Genomic DNA, 27,987 nt, shown 5'->3' with positions numbered 1-27,987 from the left:
CAGCCTTATTGTGCCAGCCTCGATACTTTACGCAACAGGTAATTTTAATGCACCGAATAACATTACGGACTCAATGCAAATGAGAAACGGCATCTCCTTTCCTTCCCAAACTTCCCTCGGGACATTGCAAACTTCTCCGCACTCTGCAAACTACAAGGAGCGTCGTGTTAGCGAAGTGAGTAAGCGTCTATGCGCCCGCGCCACAGATATTCTCTCCACGAGCGCAATGCAAGGCACACAACTTGCGCCTCGTCTTTTTGACTTTTTTTTACCTAAATGTTCATGTAAGCGCAGTTGTTTGCACAACCGTAAAAAAAATAAATGCGTGCGTGCGCTTTTAAATTTTTGTTTTTGCAAGCCGTGTTATTTTTGCACTACTGTCAAAGTACATGCGAACCTTTTAAAAAATATATTTTTGCACTTCCTCGCCTTGCCAACCGTGCGCCCAAACCGGAGGGAGGGAAACAGCGAGACAGCCAATTCATCCATAGGAAGTTGCTTTTCCTTCAACCGACCTCCAGCTCCACCCCTTTCCCTTGTCCAATCAGAAAAGCACGTGCTATGATTCTCCTCTTCCTCCTCCGCCCCTGGCCTGCCAGAATAAGGATCTGCCGCTCGCGTTCTCTCTATCACTCTCCCCGCCCCTCCCCGCTTCTCTGTGCGCGTGCCGCAGCTTGAGTTTCTGATTGGCTTCCGCGCCCCCATGTGGCTCACATAAAACTCCTCCCACTTTTCCTCAACCGGCGTGTGAGCGCGAGAGCTCGAATGGGTGGGATAAGAAAGAAGGAAGGAAGGACGAGGGAGAGGTGATTGGTTGCTAGGACAGTGACGTCAGAGAGTCGGGACAAGGGCGGGGGGAGAGCGAGCGAGCGAGCGGAGACACGGAAAAGGTCAAACTAAAGGCGAGGAGAAGCGGCCGCAGCAGCAGCAGCAGCTGAGCCCGGGCGGGGAGGTGGGAGGGGAGAGAGGGCGACCCCCCCGAACTCCCACAGCAGGTACGGGCGGGGGAGGGTCGCTCTGTGCCCCGTGGCCACGCCCCCTTCTACTTACCTTGGCGTCTTCGGGGGGGCAGAAGAGGCGCCCCCTCCTCAGCCCTGCTCCGTTTGGGCGACGGGGGCGCCTCTGTGCCTTACTCCTTCCTTGCTTCTCCTCTTCCTGCCCTGAGGAGGCTTAAACTTGTAAGGGCGCCCGTGAAGGAAGGGGGGGAGCCCTCTCTTCCCACTACTCTTCTGCCTTTGGCTTCCCCTACATAATGTCTCCCCCCCACCCCAAACACATACGTATATCACCCTGAGGTGCTCCAGCTGCCAGCCCTCCTCATAGGTCACCTGCTTCTGAGTGGCCCCTGTATCGCATCTCCCCTGCAAGCCCTCCCCTTTTCCAGTGCTTCTTTGCCACCCACCCCAGTGTTGGAATTGCACCTATATTCGCCTGAAGTCTCCATGCAGAAGTGCTCTTGTCCCTGTAGCCTATGTAGGAGAGCCACCCATCTCCCCCTAAGTGTCTACACATAAGTACCTCCATTCTTGTGTTTCTGGGGGTCCCCATGTCAGAGCGCCCACATAGTGTCCTGGCAGAAATAGTACCCCCCCCGTCCTGTGTCTGCCTCCATACTCCTTCCTCCCAGGGATGCCTCTTAGCAAGTTCCTTCTATTCAGTGCTTGTGGGTCCCCGGAGTTGAATTGCTTCCACTGCCATTCTTGTCTCTTAGGCACCTTGGTTATGTATTGAGCGTGTCGCGGCGGCGGCGGGGTCATGTTGCTTGGAGAACTGGTGTGAAAAGGAAGGACGCTGTTTGGAAAGGGGCGCTGTGCATATAGCAAGCTTGCATATCTCTTTGCGTTGGTCTCCACATGCCTTGCAGGATCCTTTTCTGATAAAGTAGGGTAATGGGAGGAGGAGGAAAAGTCTTATTCCCGGTTTTGCTGTCATATTCCTTTAGGAAAGAGGAGTGTGAAGGGGAGGGTGGTTAAGATAGGGTATGGCAGAGGGGTTGTTTTGTCCTGAGAAGTCTTCTCTTTTAGGGCATTTAAATGGGAAAGCAGGACTGATTCCTTTGGTTGTCCTATAGGGGCTTTAACCTGAGAAATCATTACATCTTCTTCCATTCAGAGAAGTTTAAAGTGGAGTCTTTCTTTCTCTCCCCCCCTCCATTCATATTTGACAGTTGGTTAACTAAGAATGTTGCTGTTCAACGCTGTTTATTTATTTTATTTTTATTTAATTACATTTTTAGACCGCCCAATAGCATTGAGCTCTCAGGGCGGTGCACAACAGGATAAAACACATTTAAAATATGAGCAAGTGTGAATTTCATTATACAGTTATAAAACATTTTAAGCACAAGATTAAAAGATTAAAATAAGAATTTCAATTACAAAGTTTAAGCTTAAAATGCCATTTAAAATGTTCTGTACTTTAGGACAGCTGGGTGTTTAGGAAGAGGGATCACAACTCATCAGCTGGTATTGCAGTCCCTTTCTACATAGAATTAAGGAACTGGTGGGTGTATTCAGGATGGGGAGGGCACCAGGAGTGTTTCCTCAAACTACCCAGCAAAATAGTTGTGATATCAAATGTCAGTTTTATGTAACACTCTCACTTCCCTGTTCATCTCCCTTTCATTAGATGCTAAGGCTAGGCTTGCCACTCTGGAAGATTGTTGGTGAAAGATATTGTACTGAGTGAGGGTGTTTTTCTTTCAAGCCCATGATGTCTGATAGGGAGAAACTGGGACTAAAACAACAGGCTTTGTTTCCTCAGGGATATTGCAAACAGCATTGGATTGAAGGAAAGGGAGTTCATGTGAGAAACCGAGGCAACAGAAGTCTCGGAGCTAGGGTGTATAACAACAGAGGGTTGTACATGAGCTGGAAACTTGGGTTCTGCTTTCAGAAACTTTCTGCTGACAGCAGAGTTTCTATGGACAATCTGTGTGACTGCTGATGCAGCACTGTTGCTCTGTAAAAAAAGAAGTAGTATACAGTAGTTCATTGATATTACTGTACCCAAGCCTGCGGTGATTGACATTTGTGCATCTAAGATGTGGATGTTGCCTCTTCAGTATATGAGCAGTTACTACTTTGTATCAAGGAACCACTCTGATTTTTATCTTTTGTGTATGCGAGAATTTGTTTCTCATACCTGGCTTAATGAAGAAAGCACACGTGTGCCTAAGTAAATGATTATTTGAAATAAGTGTGAAATCTCTAGAATGAGAACAGATGTAAATTACTGTGGTCATAGGATGCCTCTTTGTAATCAACTGATAGGTCATCACAGCACAGTCTTAATTGTACCTGCCAGAATTGTCAGTATGCTGACTCCATCCTATTCCACCATGTCTTATTTTGCAGAACAGCAGTAAAGCATGCTAGTGACAGCAAACATCCGCACAGTAATGAAAAGTAAACTTCTTAGTATTTTCACTTCAGGGTAGATAATCCTTCCAGCTGCTTTCATTGGGAGGCTTTTGCAGTTTGATTTGAATAAAAATGGACACAATTAACTTGTTCAATTGCTATATAAAGTACCACAGTTTTTCTGGTTTGGTTTTTTTCTGTTCCCAATGACTAGATTTCTGTTGGTTCTGCTATAATTATTCTTATTTGGGTGGGGGTCCTACCAGGTCCCTTTTCTTTTTTTTCCCCTGCCTTATCTGCTTATTAAGAAGATGTGAAGAGACTGAGAGATAGCACTGCCTTTTCCCCCTCCCCTGAAGGATCTGGTTTATTGGAACACAGAGGAATTAAGTATGCTTCCTCTAATAACATGTCACACGAGGGAGGCATAATCTCAAAAGGGGGCAGTGAAAGCAAAAACTTGGAGATGCCATTGACTTTTTAACAAACTGGATTAAAAATTAAACTCTCTGCATGTGGTGTGTTGATGTGCTCCAGGAAAATATGTGACCTGTTTCATAGCTACCTTCTTCATCTTGAAGTGTGTACAAGAAGCACTTGCTCAGCAGATCATATGACCTTAGTGGATTTTCAGAGGTCACGAGACTGAATGTGTACAAATTCTTTATAACAAGTGAATTTGTACGAATTCTTAATAGCAAGAGGGATAAGCATATTTTCTTGAATCCTTGAATTTTTATTCACACCAATACAAGTACACAATCTCTTGCAGTAAGACATACACCTCTTGGTGTATGTCTTATAGCAAGTCCCTTTTAAATCTGAGGAGAAGTTGTGCTTCTTGGATGTAAAGACAGCATAGCTCCAAGTCCCATTCTCAGTGCCCTTTCTCAGTGGTGGTTCCTATCGGAATACTTGTACGTTCATCATGAGTGTGAGGAAGTAGTTATGTAATAGTGGAACTTTTCCATCCAATCCCACCTGCAGTCTTCCAAGTAGTTCTGTGACAGGGATTCCCCTTGTTCCAAAAATCATGCAGAAGACACTTTTTAAAGCAAATCTTCTCTGTCTGGCTGCATTGGGGTGAGAGCAGGTTGCAGTAGTTAGAGTTAGGCCTGCATGGGAGATGAGAACTCTGGTACAGCTTAAATGATTTGCATGGATAAGTTGTAACTTTTCAAAAGTGGGATCTGTAGGGAAACTGTCATCCTGTGTGCTCAGTGTTTCCAGATCAGTGTGGTATGAGGTGTGTGGAAAGTTCAGTTTTCAAGTTGTATTACTTGTTTTAAGAAGACATCTGCATACATCATCATAGTAAAACAACAGCTGCACTACAGTAAAATATCTATTTAAAAATAAATACTGCTGTACAGTTGCGGGGAAGGGAGGGCAAGACAGAAGAATCTCTACAATCTCTCTCATTACCATTGTATTAGTTGCCAGGAATGTATGCCCTCATGATATAGAAAGAGGAGTGTGTGGAAATGTGGATGTCTTTGTCCCTGCAGATAGCACAAGCAGTGGCCCGGAATCTGTCTTGGCAACCGTCTTCCTTCTGGGGAGTGGAGAGAATTCTTCCTCCTCCTCCTGCCCCCCCCAGGTGTGGCCACTTCACTGCAGGAAGTATGTTTGTACATGTTTCACAGTAAAATACCCCCCAGAGCACTGCAAAGTACTTCAGAGAGCTGTAATTTCAGCTGCTTTGGGGAAAACCTGTATTGTGGGACTCCCATGAGCAAACTCCAAAAACTGTCATCTCTCATAGTAAACGTTTCTGTGAAAGAATCCTAAAATGTGCTTCCTTCAAAACAGAATTGTATGGGAATGAGCCCAGAGGCTAAATAAATGAGATACTTATCTGATGAGAGTTAAAACTATGAGTTTCGCTTAGGGTGCATCAGTGATGAGGAGCAGAAAATATTTCAGTGCTTCATTTTTTCTGTGGATATTTTTTCATTTCACAGTTCATTAGTAACAATAAATGGATGCCCGTTGCAAATACAATTTAGGCAAGCTTGGAAGTTTCTGTTTACTAAATACAAGTAAAAATAAACTTCTGTTTTGTTTCTGATTTCTGGAACATTTTCTGGAAAGTGTACATCACTGAGAATCTGAAGAAGAGAAGGAGCTCAATGGAACTGTTGGCAATAGAAGGGAAAAAAGCAGTTTCTTAAAAGAAAGTTGCCACCTTCTATCTGCTGCAGTTCCTCCAGTTGACAGTTACTGGGGAGCTGTCAGGTATTTTCATGTTTTCCCTCAGCGACTTCCTTCAAAAGCTTCTTGTTCCTGAGGTTAGCTTGAATCCTTTCCTCCCAGGTAGAAATCTACCCTGTCCTGCCCTTCTCCCAGTTCTGTCTTAAAAATTCAACAGTTCGGGTTTGCTTCAGGGGACAGCAATATATGGGAAGGGTTTACAGCTCAGTAATGTGTGTTTTCTGGAAAAATGTGAATTAAGAAACTTTTGCTTACAATGACTTGCATTGAAAAAAATTAGTTTGCATTGGAAAAAAATTCTGGTGCCCTGGAGAATGATCTAATTTAGCACATTCATTTTCCTTGTATTTAATAACAAAGCTAAGCAAGTTGAAAATGCCAAGCTTGGCTCATATTGTAGTTGCAATTGCCAGTAGTCATTTCAATGATAGATGTGTATTGCTTTTAAAGGTTTTTTTTATGTTGCTGTGAACTGCCCTGACATTTTGTGAGAGGGCAGGATATAAATAAATAAATGTGGCATCCATTCGTTACTAATTTGTAACTAATTTAACATTACTAACACAACATTCTAAGTAATAATCAGGTGTTAATGCATTCTTTTGTATTGGAGAAAGGGAAGATGAGAACTCTAGAACAGTGGTTCCCAACCCAGGGGCTGCAAAGTAATCCAGGGGGGCTGCAAACAGTAAAGAAATGAATTATTTTTTTTAAAAAGTCTTCACTCCCTAGATGCTGTCTGCTCCCCACTGCTGCTGCAGACAACACCTCCCCCTTGCTCCAAATGAGAGGGGGGGACTTTTGCTGAAGTGGCAGTGTCTTTCAGACCTGCCGAGGGCAGGTGTCTGCCTATAAAACTTGTGGCAGATGCCAAAGGAGGCTGAGGGTGGAGCTACCAGGAAGAAGAGGATATTACTATTGCCCACTCCCATCTCCTCGCTGCTGACGATGCCCTTGCTCACAACGAGAGTAGAGGGCTTTTTGTGAAGCAAAAGAAGCAAGACTGCAAGGAAAGGCTGTTTCTCCCCTTCCTTCCTGGCAGCCAGCCTGCCTGCCTTTCTTGGCTCCTGCTTCACTGCAACCTCCTTTTAAAAATTATGCTATTTGCAAAACTGTCCAGATCTCAGTTTTGGCCCAGACGGAGCCAGGAACAGTAAGAAAGCTCAGGACTTGCTTGCCCCCCCATCTCTGAGGCTAAATGTGTATGCCAGCATCCCCCCTTTTTTCAACCTACCCTCTGCTCCCCCCCCCCAATTTGTCTTTCTAAGTTCAGGGTTTCCTCCCTCCCATGTGCCTGAATGCATGCACACTTGCAGATGGTTGCAGGAGGGACAGTTGTGTGTATGCGTGCGCTGATCTGTCATTTGCTCCACTCTCATTCCCCAAGTGCACGCTAACCAAGTCATCAGTTCTGATGATTATCCCAAAGCCTAAAAGCACTAACCTCCATCCTCAGTCTATCCACACTTTTTGTCTTCACAGTGTAGTATACCCACCACTACCACATTGCTGCTTCTTGATTATGATTATGATTATTGTTGTTATTATTGTTATTGTTGTTATTTTAAAAAGCTCAGCAAGTTGGCTGAGGCTGGGGTCTACACACTGCAGCTGAAATGTATTTATTTAATTATTATTGCATTTATATCCCACCTTTCCTCCAGGTTACTCAAGGTGGTGCACATAATTCCCCCGCTTCCATTTTCTCCTTACACCAACCCTGTGAGATAGGTCAGGCTGAGAGGCTGTGTCTGGTCCAAGGTCACCCAGTGGGCTGGGTGGCGATTTGATCCTGGATCTTAGTCCAACACTGTCACCCACTGGTGTTGGGAGACAGGAATGTACATCTTCAGACTGGGGGGGGAGGAGGGGTATACCAATTTGATTGGACTGTTGCATTAAGAAAAGAAAGCAACACCTCCCTGTCTGCAGGGAGCTTTTAATGGAAAGGGATATTTGCAGATGTGATTTTGCCACGCACCATTTTTTTCAATTAAAAGAGACTAAAATTACAATTACCATGGGAGGGGGTCACAAATTTTTTTGAGCTTACAAAGGGGGACCCTTACTCGTAAAGGTTGGGAAGTACTGCTGTAGAAGATATTCCTACGTGCCTTAAACTCGATCTTGATTCTTTCCAGGGAGAAGAATTGAAGAATGTGTGACAGTGCTTAATGTGATACAAACCTTGATATCCTCCTGTAATTTCCTGGTTCTCTGTGTCTTAGTCCATATGAATGCCATCAAAGTTTATAAGTTCTTATGGGTTAGAAAGCAGGGCTATTCTTTCTGTCCTGATTTCAATCTCTCTTTCTCTCCTCCTTTCTGTCCCCCCTGCCCCCCTACTTGCTGCCTGAAACCTTGTGTAATATTTCTCTTAGTGCTAGAATGTATCTGGAATACTTGAGGTAAATTGGATGAGGCATTTGGGAGATAAGAGGGTTCAACAAGTGGGGTGACTTCACTCTTTGAATATTTTTCAAGTCTGTGTGAGTTCCCGAACAACTTGGCTCACAACTTTCATAGTATTTTGTTCTTAGTTGAGTTAATCAATTTGGCTAACTCTCCTGTGGAAGTTAGCATGTTTTAGTTACCGAAATACTTATGTACACAATTAATCAAATCTGTAATGTTTCAAATGCTAGGAGAAATTACATGGGCGGAATTGTATATCTATAGGTAGAAGTGGAAGGAGAGGCATGGGTTGTGCAATGTTTCAATAGTTTTGTGTGGGTTGCTTTGCTGTCATCTATGTTGTTTGCCATTGCTGTTGCTCTTTTCATTGTGCTGCCATTGCCACCAGTTACTCTTCTCCTGTTTCTGTGGGGTTGTTCAAAGCATTCTCTAGATTCAAAGACCACAGCTGCATGTGGATTCCGTAGTGCTGCCTTATTTAACACAAACAGTGTTTGTGATGCATTCATTCTCCCATTTAGTCATTCAATAGTTCTTGATGGATGGGACAGTGATAGCTATGTGTGCAGCACTGTGGGTACTCAACATAGGACTCCCTTCCCCCTTGTAGTTAAAAAAGTTAAAACAGCAAGTAGTTTTAAATGCGGGAGTGCTGCATGTGATCATCATAGGACAGCCTGCTGGTGATGTTTGCATATGTTTATCCTTACAGCAGTGAGGATCTGAGTTGCCGTTGGTGAGCAGCTGAATTAAAAAGTTTGTATTTTATTCTCTTTTTTTTTTACAATAATTTTTATTCAAATTTTCATAAAACATACAAAACAAAATCATAAAACATTCAAAGACAAAAAACAAAACAAAACAAAAATGATTAAACAAAAAAATAAAATGTTGACTTCCCATTTGTCGCAGATCAAATCAGTTGTAGGTCTACAATATATAACAATCCTGTCTCTTAAATTATATTATAAAATCACTTTCCTCCAGTAGTTATCTTAATTAATCATCAAATCTCATAAACATTACTTTATTCTTTCCACAAAAAGTCAAAGAGAGGTTTCAATTCTTTAAGAAATATATCTATCAATTTTTCTCCAAATAAACATGTCGATTAATCCGTCTCGTTAATAATAATAATCTTATTATCATAACCATAGTCCAAATAAACATATCGATTAATCCATCTCATCAAAATCTGTTAGGTCCAATAATTTCAATAGCCATTATTCCATTATCCATATTAATTCCATCTTCCATCTTCAATAGTCCTGTTAAGTCCAGTAATTTCAGTGTCCAATCTTCCATTATCAGTATTCCATAATAATCTTGCTGTCATAGCCATAGTCATATAATAAGAGTCTGATGGGAATTTCCTCTATCCCAAATATTTTCTTGCCATCGATTCTGAATAAGTTGCTGAAATATTGTTGTAAAGTCATATCTGTGTTCTTCTTTTTTACAAAATGCACTGGCTCATCTCTTGAGAGTTTTTCCATTGTCACATGGCTGCAGTTAATTCCATAGATTTTCTCTATATCAAGCTCCATCACGTCATTCCAGTCCAGAAGATTATCCAAGCCATTGATAACTTTATCTCTAATATCTTCATTAATTTCTTCAGAGATAACGTTAAATTCCAAACAGTAGATTTTATTTCTAATATCCATAAACTCCAGATCTTTTTCCAATTCCACATTTGTTCCAATCTCCAGGGCTTGTATCTTCCCTTTATTTTTTCTTTTCTCATCTCTGATCTCATTCTCCTCTCTCACAGGATCCCCTATTTCTTTAAGCTCCTGCGTCATTTTGCTCAGTTCAATTTTCAGCTCCTTACTGCCCTGTCGCAGGGTTTGTTTCGTTATCTCAATCTCATCCATTATTTTCTGAAACATAATTACTTCCAGATTCTCAGCCACTTTCTTGATTGCCATTTTTAAAACCACGAAAACAAAACAAAACAAAAATAAAGAAGAACCACTTCTTATTTCAGCAACAATTGGGTTAATATTCCAGGCTTGATGACATCACAGTATAAACAGAGCAGCCTGCCTTATCTCTCTATGTTCAAGAACACAAAACAAATTTAGTTCTCAGCATCAAAACAGTTAGTGGCGTCGTGAAGAAGCAGATTCGTCAAAATAAAATAGACCAAAAAGAGAATAGTCCCAGACAATATAATGTTCCTCGGAATAGAAATCCCTCTTCTGTTTATATCTTTAGAATGCACTTCCAGGACAGCTTTTTGCAATAGAAACAGATATAAGCTGTTAATTTCGTGAATAACAGAGAAGAGTTACAGCTCACCCAGAAGTTCTTTAAAGCTGATTCATTTGACAAATCTCTTTTTGCTGCAACAATTTAAACCAAGTAAAAAAAAGAATAGAAAGAAGGGTGCTTGCCTGTTAGTCCGTTTTCTCTTTGAAGAAAAGATAAACGTATCGCATTAATCAGATAGAGCTTGTTCGGAAGTTCGTCTGGCATTGCTGGCTGGACCTTTTCTCATAAATTAATGAAATCCAGTCCTCCCAACAAAAACAGGCTTTTGAGGTTGATCTCTACGTTTCTCCCTGCCCGGGAGAAATTTCATCAGTCAAAAAAAAAAATGTTCTGACTGATTTATATCTGAATAAGCTTCTTTTGAGGCGGGAGCCCGTCTCAAAAGCAGGCACAAGCGAAGTCACCCTTCCCGGAAGTCCAAAAGTTTGTATTTTATTCTCACATCCATACTAATGTGTTTTTTTCTTTTTTGTATAACAGGGCACTTCACATCTTGTCTGACATAACCCAAATTCTGCATGCAGGCCAGATGATGCAAATGGTAATAGTTGTTTTTGCAGGACTTAAACTCTGCAAAGTGCTTAGTATCCTTGATCATCATAATCATATGAGATATATTGTTTCCATTTTACAGATGAGAAATTAGGCTGAGTAGCCCCAAATCTCTCATAGTAACTGAGGTGGAATTTGAAGTTAGGCCTCTTAGATTATGGGGAAATTGCTTAGCTTTGTGAAACCATGAGATATTTGTAACTGATTCTCATCTCAGTTTCTGGTTGCTGCGGAATGTGAAAATTGGGGTAAGGACAAAGGTGGTGCAAAGGGAGGAATGTTGTACTATAGGTGTTGGAGCCCATATGGATTAAAGGCCATATAATGCAAAGGAAGTTAGTTGTACAGCAGAGCCCTGATGTCTGTTTGACAGTCCTCTATTTTTCTAAACAGTCATTACATCTGTGTTTTCAAGGTTTCTCCTCAGCCATGAGGGCTAAACCACTTTTAAGAATTTACATTTCTGCCAGGTTTGTGATCCTATGCTGGCACATGGCATAGCTTACAATCATCTGTAAGCAGTTTCTCCTTCGGCAAAGTACAAGTGCGGTCCTAATGTTGCTCATAAGCATAATTGGAAAGCTTCCAGGACCATACTTAATACCTTAGCAATAGAGCACAGCAGTTTATTTATTAGGAATATGGAGCTTTAACCATAAGCAAAAAAAGACAAGACAGTGTCCCAAGGAGCTTGCAGCCCCAAGTTTTGCTAAGAGTAGAGAGGTAATAAAGGGCAAATGTGATAAAAGAAGGACTGGAGGGCAGTGCAGGGTTTCATGAAGAGGTAGGTTTTGAGGGAGGAATTTGAAGAGAGAGAGAAATGGTGCTATGTCAGTATTCCTTGTAATTTTGCAACATTCATTAGATAGAGCTTAGTCTTTGTGATCTGTGTGAACACATCACAGCAGAATCTGTGGTTAGTCATGTCTCCAAGTAACAGCAATTGCCTAATGTCTGGAACAAGATTGATTTTTCAGCTTCATCAAGAGGTTACATTTCTGTGTTAATAAAATGACTGATACATGAGGAGCACCCCGACTTGATATCATAGATTCTTTGCATCAGAAGCTTAGGTTAAATCAGTTAGACCTGATATTTATCTATATGGAAATGAATGTTAGAAAGATTAAAGGAAAACAAAATATCAACAAGCAGCCTGCTAAATAGTATTTCTGTTGTATGTCTGAAACTTCATCAGACTCCAACTCCTCCCTTGGACAGGTTCATCATTGCTCATCTGGCTTGTGTGTGCTGTTGTTTAACGCCAGATCGGTACAAAACTTCATCTGAGGCATTTTTTGAATCCTCCAGGAGAAAATGAAGACCAAAGAGCATTCTACAGAAGTGAGAGATAATGTCATACAAATGCATAGATTAAGAAAAGGGTACAAAATAATATCCAAGTGTTTGGATATCCCAGTGAGCACAGTTGGATCAATAATCAGGAAGTGGAAGCTGCATCACACCACCCAGGCACTGCCAAGAAAAATCTGTCCCTCAAAACTCAGTTATCAAACAAGGAGACTTGTGAGAGAAGCCACAGAGAGGCCAACAATCACTTTGAAGGAGCTACAGAGTTCAGTGGCTGGGAGTGAAGTAATGGTGCATCAGTTAACCATATCAAGAGCTCTGCATAACATTGACCTGTATGGGAGGGTGGTCAGAAAGAAGCCGTTACTCTGAAAGTATGTCTGGAGTTTGCAAGAAAGCATGAAGTGCCCCAGCTGCGATGTGAGAAAAGGTTTTGTGGTCAGATGAGACCAAAATAGAGCATTTTGGCCAAAACTCAAAGCGCTATGTGTGGCGCAAACCTAACACTGCCCATGCCCCAGGACACACCATCCCTACAAATGAAGTATGGTGGTGTTAGCATCACGTTGTGGGGATGCTTCTCATCAGCAGGGGCTGGGCATCTTGTTAAAATGGAAGGAAGAATGGATGGAGCAAAATACAGGGAAATACTGCAAGAGAACCTGCTTTTGTCCACTAAAAAACTGAAGCTTGGAAGGAAATTCACTTTTCAGCAGGACAATGATCCCAAGCACAAGGCCAAAGCAACACTGGAGTGGCTCAAGAACAAAAAGGTGAATGTCCTACAGTGGCCCATTCAAAGTCCTGATCTCAATCCCGTTGAGAATCTGTGGTGCTCTTTGAAAATTGCCGTCCATAAGCGACATCCAACCAACCTGAACAACCTGGAGCGAATCCATCAAGAAGAATGGGCCAAAATCCCTCTGACACTGTGTGCAAAGCTGGTACATACTTACTGCAAAAGACTTAAAGCAGTTATTGCAGCAAAAAGTGGCTCTACCAGATATTAGCGTGTGGGGGTTGAATACTTATGCAAGCAACATGTTTAATTTTTTTATATTTGTTACAAACATTTCCCAACATACAACCAATGTCACCTTACAATAATTGATTTTGAGTTTTAGTGTTTCAAAATAAAATATCATACAGAATGAAATTACAATGTATCATTTGTAATTCAGTAATATGAGAGTGTTGGTCAGGGGTCTGATTACTTTTGCAAGGCACTATATATTAAGATTTTATTGTCTGGATAGTTAAAAGTAAAATAAATTGGGATATTTTCCCATAATCCCATCCTAAACAAGGTATGAACCTGCCTGTCCATTGAGATAATTGTCAGGGGCCCTCCTGCATCTCCAAAAATGCACCCATTTGGGTCCAGGGAGAGGGCCTTTTCAGTGGCTGTGCCCAGTCTGAGGAACAACTTTCAAAGAGGCTAATTTGCCTGCTTATCTAACCTCCTTCCATAGGATGGTCAAGGCTTTTTGGGCCATAAATAATTGTTCTCTTTTTGAAGTAGTTTTATTTGCTACAGTTAAATTATTTTTCATGCCTGCTCTATTTTTATCATATGTATTGTGAAATTGTTATCAAAATTAAATTGTTTTATCGTGGCTGCTTTGGGCTTGCTGAGGAAAGACTGGGTATATAATGTGTTTTTTTTAAAAAAAAAATACAGGGCTATTAAGTCAAAGGACTGGCATAAGATTTTGATAGGGCCAGAACTGAAGGTTGAGCACCTTGGGAGTTGCTTACAATGAGGGTTTTATATTTTCCTTCTCCCTTCCCCAAATGCATTAAAGTACTCATGAAACTTTTCATCATGGACTGTACTTCGTTTTTGAAACTAGGTGTGTCCTAATTAATTTTAAAAAGGGTTATAACAATAGTTGGAGATCATAAACTATGGAGAAGCTTTATGATAAGTAAGATCTGGAAATGGGACATGACTGTGTGTGTGCTTGCAAGATTTAAGATGTAGCATTGTTTTGTAGAAATGTGGAGTCAATATTTTTAATTAGATTGACTCAACTTGCCTTTTTTTTTTAAAGAAACAAGATAGGAGACTTTCACAAAGCCTTTCTTTTGAAAAGATGTGTTTGTGGTGGGATGTGGGAACAAATACAGAGGCATACTGAGATAACTGGTTCTGGTAGGTTTTATCTTTGTTTTTATTGCAAAAAGCGGGCCTGGAAGTGCATTCTAAAGATATTAACGGAAGAGGGATTTTTATTTCGAGGAGGGGAAAAAAATAAACAAATTTGATTTATGAACTTTGGAGTATCATGTCTGGAACTATTTTTTTTTGGTCTATTTCATTTTGACGAATCTGCTTACTCACGACGCCACTAACCAGGAAAGTGACTGAGACCATGGAAGAAATTATGTTTCAGAAAATAATGAGTGAGATTGAGATAATGAAACAAACCCTGAGACAGGGCAGACAGGAGATGAAAATTGAACTTAGCAAAATGATGCAGGAGTTTAAAAAAATAGGGGATTCTGTGAAAGAGGATTTTGATGGGATTAGAGATGAGAAAAGAAAAATTAAAGGGAAGATACAAGCCATGGAGACTGGAACAAATGAGGAATTGGAAAAAGATCTGGAATTTACGGATGTTAGAAATAAAGTTTACTGTTTGGAATTCAACGTTGTCTCTGAAGAAACTAATGAAGATATTAGTGATAAAGTTATCAACGTCTTGGATAATTTTCTTGACTGGAATGATGTGATGGAGCTTGACATAGAAAAAATCTATGGAATTAATTACAAATATGTGACAATGGAAAAACTCTTAAGAGATGAGCCAGTGCATTTTGTAAAAAAGAAGAGCAGAGAAGTGACTTTACAACAATATTTCAGCAACATATATAGAATTGATGGCAAGGACATATTTGTGAAGGGGGAAATTCCCATCAGACTCTTGTTATATGACTATGGCTATGACAGCAAGATCATCATGAGATACTGATAATGGATGAGTGGATACTGAAACCACTGGATTTAACAGGACTATTGAAGATGGAAGATGGAATTAATATTGATAATGGAAGAATGGTTATTGAAATTATTGGACCTAATGGATTCGACGAGATGGATTAATCGATATGTTTATTTGGATTATGGCTATGACAACAAGATTATTATGGGATACTGATAATGGAAGAATGGCTACTGAAATTACTGGATTTAACAGGATTATTGAAGATGGAAGATGGAATTAATATAGATAATGGAGGAATGGCTATTGAAATTACTGGACCTAATAGATTTGAATCAAGATGGATTAAGCGACATGTTTATTTGGAGAAAAATTGAAAGATATATCTCTCAAGGAATTGAAATCTCTTTTGGACTTTTTGTGGAAAGAATAAAGTAATGTTTATGAGATTTGATGATTAATTAAGATAACTACTGGAGGAAAGTGATTTTGTAATATAATTTTAGAGACAGGATTGTTATATATTGTAGACCTATGGTTGATCTGCGACAAATCGGAAGTCAACATTTTATTTTTTTTGTATAATTGTTTTTGTTTTGTGTTGTTTTTTTGTTTTTGAAAATTTGAATAAAAATTAATAAAAAAAAAAGGAGATGAAGGCAAGGCTATCTACACTTTGTTCCTCGCTCCAACTCCTCCCTTGGACAGGTTCATCATTGCTCATCTGGCTTGTGTGTGCTGTTGTTTAACGCCAGATCGGTACAAAATAAGACCACACTCATCCATGATTTGATCATGGATGAAGGTGCTAATTGGTGTGCATTACCGAGTCTGGGTGGGTGAGCTGGGAGGAGTTGATCTGACCCAGCCTTGCCCACTTGGATATTTGGAGCAACACCAGCACAAGTTGCAGGGATCAAGGGGGGAGGGGTTCTGTGGTCCACAGAATTTCCACCTCTGTCACCAGGAAACTACTCTGTTTTTGAGCTTGATGTGAGGGCTTGCACCTGGTGCTTGGCCAAGGAGACAGTAAACTAGGATTGCTGGTGGTATACCTTCCACCCTGCTGACCGGCAGCTTCTCTGGCTGAGCTGGCAGAGGCTGTCTCGCTTGTGGTATTGGAGGAGCCCAGAATAATAGTCCTGGGTGATTTCATTGTGTATGCTGAGGCTACCTCTAGTGTTCCAGCTTGGGACTTCATGGCCTCCATGATGATTATGGAGCTGTCTCAAGTTGTCACCAGCCTGACACATAGGGCAGGGTATACCCTTGACTTGGTTTTTGCTCCAGATGAAGGAAGGGGTGTTCGGGAGATGTGGAGAGGGGGTGGATGTTACCCCATTGTCATGGTCAGACCACTTTCTGGTGAAGTTTAGACTTATGGCTCTGATCCTCCCCTGCATGGATGGTGGACAGATTAAGATGGTCTGCCCCGGATACTAATGGAATACATTAGATTCCTGAATGCCCTCGGGAAGTTCTCAGTAGATTAGAGCAGGTGACCCTGTTGAAGCCCTTGTCACTCTGTGGAACAATGAGATATGTTAGGCTCTTAACATGGCTGCCCCTGAGTGCCCTCTCCAGTATGGTGGAGCCCTGTTTGCACACTTGGTACACCAGTATATTAAGGGCAATAAAACAGGCTGGATGATGGCTAGAGTGCAAGTGGTGAAAGATGTGCTCTGAGGCTGATTGGGCATGAGCAAAACATCATAACTGTGCCTACTGTGTGGTGGTGAGAGCAGCAAAGAAGGTCCACTTCACTGCCACCATCATGTCCTCAAGTAGCCATCCAGAGGAGCTTTTCCATATTGTCAGGAGTCTGTTGACATCAACTCCAGGAAATGTTGTAGACCCTTCAGAGGCCCAGTGTGAACTGTTTGCAAGGCACTTTGAGGGTAAAGTTGCTCGCCTCCATGGCGATCTTGATGCCCCATCCATATCTACTGCAGTTCCCAATGACGTGTCCAGTGCAACGTCTGCTGCACCTTCTTGGGATTGGTTTCAGTTGATGCAGATTGATAACGTGGACAAAGTCCTTGTGATGATGCAGCCAGCAACATGTCCTCTTGACCCTTGCCCTTCTTGGCTTATTAAAGCTTGCTGGGTGTGTGTGACTGAGTGGATCCGATGTGGGCAATGCATTGTTGTGGGAGGGAGTGGTCCCAGCCATCCTGAAAGAGGAAGTGATCTGACTGCTCCTGAAAAAGCCCACCCTGGACCCATTGGTTTGTGACAACTACTACCCAGTCACAAATACTCCCTTTTTAGGGAAGGTGCTCGAGAGGGTTGTGGTGCAGCAATTGCAAATACTCTTGATTGAAACAAATTATCTTGACCCATTCCAATTTAGGTTCAGGCCTGGTTATGGGACTGAATCAGCCTTGGTTGCCCTGATGGATGACTTTTATCAGGAGGACAGGGGGAATGCCACCCTGTTATTCTTACTTAATATCTCAGTGGCTTTGGATAACATAACCATGGTATCCTTCTGGGCTTTGGTGTACAAAGCCCTATACAGCTTGGGACAGGATATCTGAAAGATTGTCTTACTCCTTATATACCCAGTTGATCACTGCTCATTGCAAGTGAGGGTCTCCTGCAGATACTATCTGATCAGGAGGTCTGTTCTGCACAACATAGGAAGTGGACCTTTAGTGCAGTGGCACCTACCCTTTGAAATTCCCTTCCCTTAAATACAGACAGGTGCCATCTCTTATCTTTTCGGTGCCTACTGAAGACCTTCCTCTTTCAACAAGCCTTTTAAGTAGAGACCTTATCTCAGTCTGCATCTGTGTTGGAATTACATTAAAAAAATTAAAAGATGTTTTGAAGATGTTTTGTTTTAATATATTTTAAAGTCTGTTTTTATGATGTTTTCAAGTGTTGGTAGTGCTTTTGTTTGCCTCCATGGGCTCCTACTGGGAGGAAGGGCGGGATATAAATTTAATAACTAAATAAATAAATGGGTTCTCCCGCCTTTCTTTTTGTATGTAGAGCATTAAATGTGTGGCGATCTCCTTAAAAAGGGGACAAGATCATTTGTTGTTATTAAATATATTACCTGCCCTTCACCAGCAAGTTCCAGGGTGGGTTGCAACAGTTTAAAGTTCAATGTTAAAAACAATTAAAACAGATTACAATCATAGGAATAGGGTGAGCTATTTTCTGTGTTAGTGGTAGAAAAACAACTGAGCGAGATGTGTGAAAGGGCAGCCTCTGTGGCTGCACCTTGATGATGGAACTCCCTGCTTTGGGAAGTCTGTTTAGCCCCCTGTCTCTTCGCCATCCATGTTAAGTTAAAGACATTTTTACTTTGGCAGATAAAGTATGTGAATTCTGGTTTGATGGATTTCAGTGGACTGATCTCTTGTTTTCAAGCTGCTCTTTCATCTATCTGCTGCACCTGCATCTTGATTTTATTGTATTGGTATATTGTGTAAACTGAATTTGTTGTTCATTCTGAGTATTATGATCACAATATTTTATTTATTCAAAATTTTATAACTGACTTAACTCCCAAAGAAGTCACTTAAAGCAGCTAACAATAGGACAGGTATAAATCCTCTTAAATAAAGTAAATTAAAAAATTGACGTGCACATTCTTCCAGCTCCAGGAAAAGAGATTTGATTACATAGGTGGGTGGGGCAGTATATGTATGTATATTTATTTGTCTGTGTGCCAGTTGCATGACATTTTACATGTGTGAGCACCTGAGGCTTGCTGCTGTGCTTTCATCAAATGCAGAGTCTACACATCAGAAGTACAGTATGAACCAGCCCGAAGGATCTCATAAAATGGAATTTTATGTTAAGGATGAATTCTAAACCTCACTTATTCTCTGAAACACTCATACAGGTGTATAGAAATCGATTTGTACCAATGCTGAAGTGATTTGAATCCAAGCAAATAGAAGCTTGAAGAACTGCTCCATAACATTTTTCTTGATATATAAATGTGAAACGTCCTAGGGATTGGCCTAGTTTAAATGACATTCTCAGCAGCTGGTGGATGGTTTATGCAGCTTTAGCATGTGGCTTGACAGAAGGAAGACAAAAGATGCTTTTGAGGAGAGACTGTATTTTGAGTTGTGTGACTGAGTGGATCTTGTGTGAAAGTGCCTTGAAGACAGAATGTCATTGGTTGATGTATTCTTTTTCTTATCTGTTCTGTAGGATGCAGGGTACTTGATGATGGATACTCCGAATGTAATTCTTGGAATGTTCCATTAGAAGGCTCCAAGGTTCAAGAACAGCTCCAGCAGAATGTTGGTAGGTTTAGAGGGTGGCTGTATATCCATGATGGGTCCCTTAAATTTGACCTCCTCTGAAAGTACCAAGAGTAGAGTATGAGGAAGGTAAATGGAGAACCTTTGAAATTAATTGGACAAAGTTGGGATCTCTCCATTGAAAATTATGTTTAACAGTTTGTGTCCGTAATGACCAACTCTACATCGGGTCTTCAGCAGTAACTCAAAAGGCTGGACCATGATTAAGAACAATATCAGAATATATGAAGTTCTTATGCTATTAAGTGGTTGATCCATCTGTGCCAAATGGCAGTAGCTGCCCTGGGTCTCTTACGGAGGTCTTTCCTAGCCCAGTTGTCTGAACTACTTTTAATTGAAGATGCCCAGAATTGACCTTGAGGCTTTCTGCATGCAAAGCTTGTGCTCTACAACTGTGGTGGCTTCTCCTTTTGCTATTTTACATAAAGAGACTGTGGTAAGAGTGCAGCTCCCATTTTCTATAAGAATCAGTGCAGGGTAAAGGTTTGAGTGCCTGGCTTGGACTAAGGAGGCGCATGTTCAAATCCTCACCCAGCCATTCAGTTCACTAGATGACTTTGTGCTGTCTCTTAGCTTTGCCTATATCATGGGGTGGGTTTTATAAACAGTGTATCAAAGTGAATATACTAATAGCTGCATAGGAGTTCATAATACAGATAAACCTTTTTAAAAGGTTAGAAGAAAAAGCATTGCAACACATGCTTTTTATACTAAGTGATGTATAGTTACTGGTATTTTTAATCTCTTTGGCAAAATATAATCAATTGAGGATAACTGAGTTAACAGTACATTTAAACAACCTACAATAGCTACTTCCAGTTAAAATTGGTAAGCTACGACATTGAAATCATTCATGGTCCTTTAAAAGTTGCAGGAGAAGTTCTGCTCACTGCTTTCACATTTTGAGTTATGTACTTCTTAGGCTCTTGAATTTCTGTCTGCTAGCTGACAGGATAGAGCCTTGATGTAAAAAAAATTATGGGTAGGCGAATGAATGTCTGCTGTGGAAAGCCAGGAACAGATTATCAGAACTTGGAAGTTGCTTCTTAATTGAAGCAAGTGAAATTTTAATTGGCAGGTTTGGGCATAAGGATGTTCCCAATATCTTTATCATGTAAATGGACCCTCATAGTTGAATATGCATTGATCTCTTTGGAACTTGCATAGAAGCAGTCTTTCATGTTGAATTACTGGAACTTTACATTCCAGCCTGCTAGTTACGTTGCTGGTAAAGGACTGCTTCCTTGCTTGTCAGAATGCACAATTTAAGAGGTACAGTTCAGCTACAGCTCTGATCAATATCTGGTAACTCATCTTCCAGGATAGTTTGAATATGTATGTGTTTTGGTGTCATCAGAACGATTAATGTCATCTAGGCAAGCACACTATTTTTCCTTCCAGCAAACCACTGAGACCATGCAGGGAAAGAGGGGCAAGTGACAGCACTTTAAATGACTGTTCTTAGCTAAACTTGGGTTAGGGCTGTGCACACCCTTCCCAGTTTCTGCACAATAGCTTGAATGTCAAGGTGCTTGCTGTGCAGCATATATGTGCTGTTTCGATAACAGAGACTGTTACTGGCTTTGTCTTTCAGGCCTCTTTATTGCCAGCAATTATGCATCTTGTTTTTTATGTTTATAGTCTGCCTTTAATATGAAGATCTTCCTCTTTCAATAAGCCTTCTAAGTTCAGACCTTATCCCAGTCTGCGTCTGTGTTGGAATTTCTTTCTAATATTTTTTAATCCTTTTTTAAAAAAAAAAGTTTTTAAAGCTTTAAAAAATGTTTTTAAAGATGTTTTGTTTTAATATATTTTAAACAGTTTTTATGATGTTTTAAAGTGTTTGTAGTGCTTTTGTTTGCCGCCCTGGGCTCCTACTGGGTGGAAGGGCGGGATATCAATCAATTGATCAGTCAATCAATCAGTAAGGGATCTTGATCAGGGATGGCCAACTTCTGTAAGTTCTAGGTCTACTCTATTCTCAAGCAATATTTCATGAGCTGAGGTTTGGTTTTGCCCTACAAACTTGCCTTTTCACATGTAGTCAAGGTGCATAATAAAGAGACCCACCATCTAGCAGTGAAGGTTTTTGGTTATGGAATACAAAATATACAAACTTTTCAAATTACATCTAAAAGGGAGAGATTTATAATTAAATTAAGGAATATTTGTTTGTTACAATTTGAAATTGTTTTCTTTGCGAATGAAATTGTGTGAGTGAAATTGTATTAAGTTGACACAACTTGATTAAAATTTGGCAAATCTTCTGGTGGCTGTGTTGAAATTTCCTTTGGGACCAGATATGGCAAGTAGATTGCCTGTTGGTGATTTCTGACTGATGCTTAGATGCAAAATTGTGCTCTTTTTAAACAATCATTACACATTTCCTTGTAGGGGTTCTAGTAATGTTGGCTAGCAATTCACTTATTCACTGTACACATTCCCTTATCTTTCTAGAAAATCCATAAATCTAAAACAGAATTTGTTACTCAAGCAGAACTACAATTACTTAAACCTCTATGTGGTCCAAAAGCTCATGTCTCAAATATCATCCAGTGCTGTGACCAGTTCCCATAATATTTTTACAAATAAGATTGCTCCTAACAACTTAGTTCAATTATCACAGGTGCTAATTAATTATATAGAAAGATGAATGAATAACCCCCCCCCAAGAGAGACTAGCATTAAAAAGTTATACACACTTAACATGTGATCTATTCTACTGTGATCCATACTGATATCAGTTATGCTGGTCTCTGTTGCACTCATTCATGTAAATTTCTATTTTACACATTTTTTGTTAGAACAAAAAATGACTGTCTAATCATTGTACATGCCTATTGCAAATCTTAATCTCTAGCCCAAGCTTCAGAGCTTCTCAGGCCTACAGCTGGACAGCAGTTTGGCCTTTTATTCAGTTTACTGTAGCTGGTACTAGGTCTCACTTGTATTTCCACAATTGCTTTTCTTCTCTTAGTACCAGCTAGATAAGTTAGTTAGCTGATTTTTCTTTATTTTCCAGTGCCAGTTTTCTCTTATCTTCCTGGTCTTCTCTTCCTTTAGCACTCCTTCAACCATTCCTGAACCCCCTTCTCCCTCCCATCTCAAAAAGTGTTTCTCTACTTCCAGGCTGTCTTGGTTGCTGCATTGTTGGATTTAGTGATTCTTAGAAAAACTGAGTTCTTCACATTATGATGAAGCCACGAAAGGGACACTGATCTGAAACAAGCTTCTGCAACTGGAAACCCGTGGGGAGAAATGTTACTAAAATTATATGTATCAGACAGAGCACTCTTATAGTTAAAGCATCTTTCACTCTGAGTGTTTCATAAGTACCTTTTCATGTTAAAGAAACATCCTGTGAGAACCGTCCTTAATAAGAGATGTCTTAAAACAACTTGCTTTGGTCATTTGAGAGGAAACTCAAGTCTTTAGAACTCCAGTGTAATTTTTTAAAAATTCTGTTAATGATTGTCTCCATACTTGAAATAGGAAAACATTCCTAAATAAAAGAAAGTTTTTTATCTACTTGAGTTGGGCCAAGAAATATCTAAGGGAGGAGCTGTTGCCCCTTTTCCAAATGTTAGTATTGAAGAGAAGAGAGCAGAAGTGCCTTCTGAATCAGAACTCAATATAGTCACTGTGGATTCAGATGTGATTGCTTCAGTTCCCACACACTTCGAAGTCCTGGAACTCAGAAATGCTGTAATATGAGACAAGCCTTTTAACTTCTGACTTGGTGAGCACTGAATAACCATGTTTATAAGGGCCAAGCAACATGAGACATTAAAAACATTGTTCAGTGCCAAAGTGCAAAGAGCAGCCACTGGGGTGGTGAGGGGAAGTTTAACCCTTTCCTCCCACCATATTTCCAACAAAAATGGCTCCTCTGGAGGTTCTGTTTTTATTGGGAAGGGAGTTTGCCTTCTAATGCAAGTAGGAGTTTTGGAAGAGCACTTTTTGAGGGTACAGTAGTGGGGGCAATGGGTTAAATGTCCCCTCACCATGTGCTACAGTCCTTTTTTGGGGGGCCCAGTGGCTACTATGTACGGTTTTTATACAAAGGCGATTTTATATGTTTAGGCATGTTTAGAATAAGTTCCAAATTTATGTGTACATCACAATGGTAGGTTGCAACTAGCTCAATGTGTTCCTGCTCTTGTAAGGCTTGTATATGAAGGGCAATAGTTTAGTATTAATTTCCTGTTGAGAGATCCAGCAATAGCTTACAGTTCTTATCTCTTTGGAAAGGAGAGTATGGGAAATTCTGGCCATAAATTGCAGGGTCAAGTGCCCTTTTCAGATAGAACATGCTCCATAAGCCCTTGCCTTGCATGAGTGTGGTATATCTGCCACTAGTGTCAGACTAGGGAAAAAGGAATAGCAGTAATCTAATCTACACTGAAGAGTCTGTATGAACCAGACAAAGGTGTAGTCCTTTACTGCTGAAGTTAATCTGAGAGTGAACTTTCACTGTTTGAAAAGATAGCTGTAAACTGTTTGCTTTGTTTAACTTTTATTTCTTGCCTTTTGCATCTGAATTCTGATGCTTCAAATTATCCAAATATTCTCAAGTTTTTCTTACAAAAATCTATTAATTTTTGGCAAGTTGCTTGATCTGCTGCTATGTAATTCAAAATAATTCACTCTTTCAAATTATCTTTTCACTCTCAAAAATAAATGCCCATATTGCAGCTTTGAGATTGGCTGCTGCAGCTGCTTTTGGTGGCAAAACATCAATTTCCAAAAGGGCAAAAAAAAAAGCCATTTATTCGGTGGGTGTAATATTTTTCTCCTGTTTTTCAGTTTGTAGCCTGTAGCACAGGATCTTGACCAAGATGCTTTTTTATACATACACTTTAAAGATTTAATTGATTTACACATGATTTACCACAGATAACACAGGAAGAGGAATGTGCAGTAATATACCTGCTTACTGTGAAAGAACGCTACTAAATTCAGTGGAGCTTTCTCTAAAGAAAGTGTGCACAGGATTGCACAGCCATGGGATTATATTCACTTCTGGAGTTGTGTTCTCCCCCTCCTGATGTGCCCCCAAAATGTGTTTTGGGGGGATCCCCCAACCTCTCCAAGCTGATTTTGAGAGCATGCAGGGAGCTGGAGGGGACAGGAGAGAAAATTCTGTTAATGTGCATGGAAGTCTTGTTACATGAGCAAAGCTGCAATATAGCCTTTAGACTGCTTCTTGTGGAGAAAAACTATGTTCTAAAATAATGTTACATGCTCAAGGTCAGCGCTTCAATTGGAGCTAAGATGGTAGGGAGATTCTTCATGAAATCTACACACCTGACTGCCAGTGGGCAAGGAGTTCCAGAGCCAATTGTGCAGCTAGCAAGAAGCTCTCTCCTGTGTTCCAACTACACACTCCCCTCATGAAAGCATGTTTTGGAGGAAAGTCTCTTCTGTGGTTTTTAGTATTAGTAAATGGACAGGTTTGTGTTAGAAAGGGTGATCCTTCAGCTAACCTGGCTGTAAGGTATTTGGATTTAAAGATCATAACAGCAAGTTGAGTTGAGCCCACAAACAAAATAGAAGTCATTGCAACTGTTGTAACAAAGGAGCTGCATACTCCCAATATCAGGTTCTTGTTAACAGCCCATTATGTTCAGTGGGACTTACTCTTGTGTAAGTGTGCATAGATGGCAGACCTAACAATGGGAAAGGATTGCAAGAAAATCATGGCAACTGCTTCTTACATATCTTATTTGCTGTAACTTTTTTGTGAGAAAGGAGAAAGCTTTTATAAAGGCCCACTCTAGCTTCATGCTCAGCAGCCTAATTACTCAAATACCACGTGCTTACCTCTGCATGAAATACCCCATTTCTTTCCTGATTTCTACTTCTAGAATTGCACATGAAGTGTCTTTTTGCAAATAATTGCTGGCTTTTAAACTTTGTCTTAAAAAACAATGATGGTCAGTTTATTAGCCACAGAGGCTACATGGAGTTTCCTTGTTCTAACCCTGACATAGCTGAAACAAGAACTACTTGTGGGAAATGTTTTTAAACAATCCTATCCAAGTATACCACCACCAATTTGTAAATATGAAGGAATGGCAAATCACTTGCGTCATTGTATAACATTTTCGGAGTCCGGTCTTCTCATTCTAGTTTTTAAAATATACACATCTGTATTTCTTAGTGATCCTGGCTGCTGATGCAGATGTGTTCACTCATCTAGAAAATGCTTAACCTCCAGGGTTCTTTTTGTGGAAGACTCATGCAGAACTAGTAATATCTCAGTTTGTGTACTGCTGAAGAAATGGCCCACCTATTTGGGGGGTTCAAAACTGGGTCGAGTGATGCACTCTTAAAACAAATGGTGAGTACTTCTCCCATAGCCTTCCTAGAGATGCTGTGGATTGAAGTGGAATCCCCTCCCTTTGAATATTAGGCAGGCGCCATCTCTGCTATCTTTTCGGCGCCTTTTGAAGACTTTCCTCTTTCAACAAGCCATTTAAGTTGAGACCTATCCCAGTCTGTGTCTGTGTCAGAATTGTTTAATACGTTTTTAAATAATGGTTTTAACCCTTTTTAGGGTTTTTTTAGTTGTTTTTAATGCTGTTTTCTATTAATGTATTTTAAGATCTGTTTTTATGAAGTTTTAAAGTTTTTTGGTGCTTTGTTTGCTGCCCTGGGCTCCTGCTGGGAGGAAGGGCGGGATACAAATGAAATAAATAAATAAATAAATAAATAAATAAAATACTGAACTCATGGACTGCTTCATACATTAGTAAATTCTTACGTGGAAAGCACTTAACTTTCCATACATAGTTAGGAAGGGAGAAGGTAAATAAAAATAACTGAACAGGATTCAATAACATTAGTCTTGCAGAATGCGTGGAAGACAATGTTTTCCCCAATGTGTACATGTGATCTCACTTGCCTAACTAATTTCTCTTTATAGGTAACACTTGTTTGTGATGGACTCAGTGTGATGTTGCCATCTTCATCAGACAGAAAACTGTCCTCTGTGAGTAGGTAAAAGCCATTAGTAAGAAGCCAGGGGCTCCTGCGACATGTGAAGACACAGCCTGTGCAGGGGTTGGTAGAAGTACATTCATAGGTGGCGTCATGATCCAGAAACACATCTGGGCAACTAAAATGATAAGTTATAACAAAAATCCTGTTACTCACACATCTATCAGAAGACCATGACTTAATGACAGCAATGACAGCCTACCAAAGACCTTCCTCTTTCAACAAGCCTTTTAAGTTGAGACCTATCCCAGTCTGCGTCTGTGTCAGAATTGTTTAATATGTTTTTAAATAATGTTTTTAACCCTTTTTAGGGTTGTTTTTTTAATTGTTTTTAATGCTGTTTTGTTTTAATGTATTTTAAGATCTGTTTTTATGATGTTTTAAAGATTTTTGGTGCTTTGTTTGCCGCCCTGGGCTCCTGCTGGGAGGAAGGGCGGGATACAAATAAATTAAATAAATAAATAAATAATTTTTTTGCTTGTATAGCATCAGTTTTACATGATCCCATACTTGCAAAGCTTACCCAAGTATACAATTTGAGAGAGAAGTTCAGAGGGGCTCTCAAAGCATAAGCCCAGAATAGACCCTTGTGCGTCACCAAGTTTATACTTTTCTCCACCCTATCCTCCCCAGTCCAAAGACTGGACTGTCTTCTGTTTCAGATACAGTTGGCAGGGCACATAGCTAGCCAGCATTCTAAGCTAATGGCCTTAAGATGTTGTACAGATTACATCTGTTCTCTTGATATTTCTATAAGTACTTTTCTTGGGGTTTCTTCTTGAAATCTGCACTTGAATTGCAGGGATCAACACAGTTGTGGTTTATATAAGATATGGGAGCTTTTCTATAGCTGTAGCTTTCTAAGTGCTCACAACTGTTATTTAACTCTCTCATGATTGCTGTCATGATTGCTGGGGTGGGCGGGTAGTTTTGGAAACACATATGCTAGAGGCTGAGCTGCCCTAATGGTCAAGGGATTTTCCCGACCTGGCTGTTTCCCAGAGCACCTTTCCTTCTCTCTCCCACTGCTTTTGGGCTTTCCCGGATAACCCTTGGATGGCTCCTCTGTAAACCTGAAGACTTATCTGTGAATGGCTGTTGCCAATTAGTCACTTTTTGTTTCACACAAAGCTTCTACCTGACAAGTTGAACAATTATATTTTTAAAATGATACAAGTTATAGGACTCTCATTAAAAACAAGCCACACTAGTCTCATAACAAATGACAAAAAACTTATTGAAATAGGATATGTAGTGTTAACAGCTGGCTCCCACCTGGACTTTTAACAAGTTTGATTGCCCATGCCTGACATCTGTTGAAATTGGTGCCTCTTGATTATTGCTAACTACTTTGAATATGTTATTGCCAGTGCCTGTGAGTCAAGGCCCTCCTACTGATCTCCTTCTGACCCTTCCCTTCCAAGTGTCACCTGCAACTTGGTGGTTTTTCTTGTAGTGTTTAAGGCTTTGGAATGTCCTTTTTTTGTGACCAGAGTAACTTACACATTTCAAGTATCCATAACTTTCTTTTATAGATGATTCAGGATTTGAATTTTGTTTGTCTGAAGGAACGTTGAGCATGTGTATCTGAGAGCACATGGGTTTGTTTGGCCCAGAGGT

General features: G+C 40.3%; 1 long non-coding RNA gene across 2 annotated transcripts; it reads left to right on the top strand.

The window, feature by feature from the left end:
* The first annotated feature begins 886 nt into the window (after positions 1-886).
* LOC133376173 (uncharacterized) lies at positions 887-26,702 on the top strand. Of its 2 annotated transcripts, none has more exons than XR_009760416.1 (3): positions 887-995; positions 19,253-19,348; positions 26,294-26,702. It is a non-coding gene; the product is annotated as an uncharacterized LOC133376173 (long non-coding RNA). The 2 variants fall into 2 exon arrangements; XR_009760417.1 differs by lacking the exon at positions 26,294-26,702 and adding an exon at positions 22,495-22,839.
* The last annotated feature ends 1,285 nt before the right edge of the window (positions 26,703-27,987 follow it).

Source organism: Rhineura floridana, chromosome 1, assembly GCF_030035675.1.
Source record: "Rhineura floridana isolate rRhiFlo1 chromosome 1, rRhiFlo1.hap2, whole genome shotgun sequence".
NCBI classification, from domain to species: Eukaryota; Metazoa; Chordata; class Lepidosauria; order Squamata; family Rhineuridae; genus Rhineura; species Rhineura floridana.
Note: the sequence above shows the minus strand (reverse complement) of the source record. Positions and strands in the feature narration are given on the sequence as shown.